Source organism: Solanum tuberosum, unplaced genomic scaffold (genome assembly GCF_000226075.1).
Source record: "Solanum tuberosum cultivar DM 1-3 516 R44 unplaced genomic scaffold, SolTub_3.0 scf00949, whole genome shotgun sequence".
Classification (NCBI taxonomy): domain Eukaryota; kingdom Viridiplantae; phylum Streptophyta; class Magnoliopsida; order Solanales; family Solanaceae; genus Solanum; species Solanum tuberosum.
This window is the reverse complement of record NW_006239862.1, coordinates 15,341-17,926: the sequence shown is the minus strand read 5'-3', so window position 1 is coordinate 17,926 and position 2,586 is coordinate 15,341. Positions and strand designations below refer to the sequence as shown.

Below are 2,586 nucleotides of genomic sequence, written 5' to 3'. Positions count from 1 at the left end.
CATGTAGTCCATTCATGGTCACATGATGTTATAATAGTGAATGAATTGTACAACTCTAACAGATCTTCACCAATCACTTTTCAAGTGATTGTTTTAGTTTCATGATCGACGGCTTCAATCACTTGCTTTGAAGTCTTATCTTTTCCATCTACAATCAATAAAGTCGAAAATATAAGAGATAATAATAGGGTAATCAGTTCGAAAATGATTCATATCTAGAGAGAGGAAAATATGTATATGTTACCGTCATTATATGTCTAGTTAACAGTTGAACCAATCTTCGATTTAGCAAAAAGTTTTGATAAGAAAGTGGTAATAAAATAGTTAGAAACTATAGTCTAAAAATATTGACATCAAGGTTGTCTAGTCTTTCTCACGTCATAAATAATAATATGCCAACAAATACCCCGTTTTTAGTCGATCAAAGTTTTTCTAACGTCTAGAAATGATATGCCAACAAATATTTTTTTTTCCTATCCAGCCAGAGTTTTTAATTCCAGAAATAATATGCCAATATTTTTTTCTAAATGACCTCAATTCCTATTAAAATAAAATTGTGTTCTGTTTCAATTGGTTGTACCGAAAGCTATTATAAATGGATGTTGGATTATGTTTTATGGTAACAATTTTTTTAGTATTTTTAAAGTAAGATATAATATTTGAAAATAAGAGTTGTATAATTGTATTTGTGTCATAAATTCAAATTAGAATTGTTTTTTTTTTATCTTCTGTCGGTAATTTAAAGTGTAAAAAGTTAATACACCTTTTAATTATTTTTTTAAGTTCTTAAAAAATTCTAATTTTAAAATTTTATGATTAAACATATTTTTTAGAGTTCAACTTTTTTAAAAATAAATAATAATCAAACGTCTCCTACGTATATACTTATAAAACATGATCCACGAGGGGCACAACATATCATGGATCGAAGATTAGTGTTAGCTGTCCTTCAACATGAAACTTCAACCCCTCAACTTATAATAAAAAAAAAACAAAAAAACTTATAATTTAAAAAAAAAATATGTTGAAGATAAGGTTTACAACTCACAAGAAATTAAATTTAAAATAGTGAAATGTTTCAAAGAATAAAAACCTAGAGAAATAAAAAAGAAAGAAATATGGCATAAATTAATTTATCTTAATCTCAAGTGATTTTGTGAAGGATAGATTACTTAAATAAAATATATAAAAAATTTTGGGTCATGGATCATAGGTCATCCACGTGGATTGATCCTTAAATCGGTTTGGTTTGGTTTTTCGGTTTGGATCGGTTTTTATCCAAACCATGAACACCCCTAGCCATAAATATAAATTAGAGTTATTTTTTAATTTTTGTGAGCAATTTGGATTGAAAATTTTTAAGATACTTTTTTTTTTGTTTTTTAATCTTTTTTAAAAAAAATTTAAAAATCCAACTTTTAAATTTTTTATGTCAAAACATATTTTCCGGAGTTAGAATTCTTAAAAAAGAATTCTACTAAAATATTCTCTTGATTTTGAAGATAATTTAGAATATCTCTTTAAGCCAATAAAAGTGGTGATGTAGTACTTAAATTAAACATGTCAAAGGTCTGTTTGGCACCTTTGGGCATGTCTTGACATCTCTATCAGAACCGTTTGTTTTCTTACTACCACTACTATCTTCGAGATACAAATTTTAACACTTATACTTACTTTTCTTATTTTATCCATCGTGCAAATTAAATTTTAAAAAATAAAAATAATTTAATATTTAAGAAGTAATATACTAAATAAATAAGTGATGGAACGATGATATACCAAAGTTGAAAACTTTTATTTTATGTTGTTAATTGCAAGAATAATAAGAGATTGCTAGAGAAATTAAGACTTAAAGAGAAAATTGAGAGATAATAAAGAGATTAATGTTGTAGAAAAAATGATGAAATTTAGAAAGTATTTATAGGTAAAAAATGAATCAAAATGTATTTTTATTTTTTTTTAAAAAAAACTTGGGAGTTTAAAACATTTTTGGAAAGTTTGGAGGTGTTTTGGGCTCCATTTTCCAGATATTTTAGTTGGAAAAATAACCATTAGCCTGCTATCGATCTACTACTAGGCCGGCTCCAAGCCCCCCGTGCCTAGACGGCTCAGCCACCAACCCAACCCATGAATCGGGTCAAATGAGCGGACCCATTCCTAGCTGTGCTGGGACATTACTGGGTCATGCTTATCGGGCTGATACCGGGTTGACCCAGTCCACTTGACTGGTTTAACACATGATGTAATAGAAGGGGTCGAAATCAAAATGTAATTTAAGATTTGAAATTTATGTTAGTGTCCATCTTAAAACTAGAGAAACCTAAAAAGGAGTTGACTACAAAAGAATGAGAATATAAGTAAAGCACAATATTAAATATATCATTTTTGTTATAGGTAAATTTTAATAATATTTTACATATATTAAACATTAAAAATACATCTCTAGAACGAGAGGAACATATGTAATATATTCTTCAAACACAATTTTATTTATTTCACACACTAGCTAGCTAGACAGAACTAGCTAGTCAATATCACACAAAGACACACATATATATTTGTGTGTAAACATACATATATATATAT

The 2,586-nt window shown here is 27.6% G+C and overlaps 1 protein-coding gene across 2 annotated transcripts in view; it reads right to left on the bottom strand.

The window, feature by feature from the left end:
• Positions 1-102: 102 nt before the first annotated feature.
• The window catches only part of LOC102585601 (kirola-like), a 3,892-nt gene continuing 1,408 nt past the window's right edge, over positions 103-2,586 (bottom strand). Inside the window, exons 1-2 of one of the 2 annotated variants that reach the window (XR_001472547.1) lie at positions 245-258; positions 103-148 (exon numbers count right to left, since the gene is read on the bottom strand). The gene's annotated coding sequence lies outside the window, so the exon portion shown is untranslated. Of the gene's footprint in view, positions 149-244; positions 259-2,586 lie in introns of those variants that run through there. The other variant, XR_001472546.1, reaches the window with a different exon arrangement.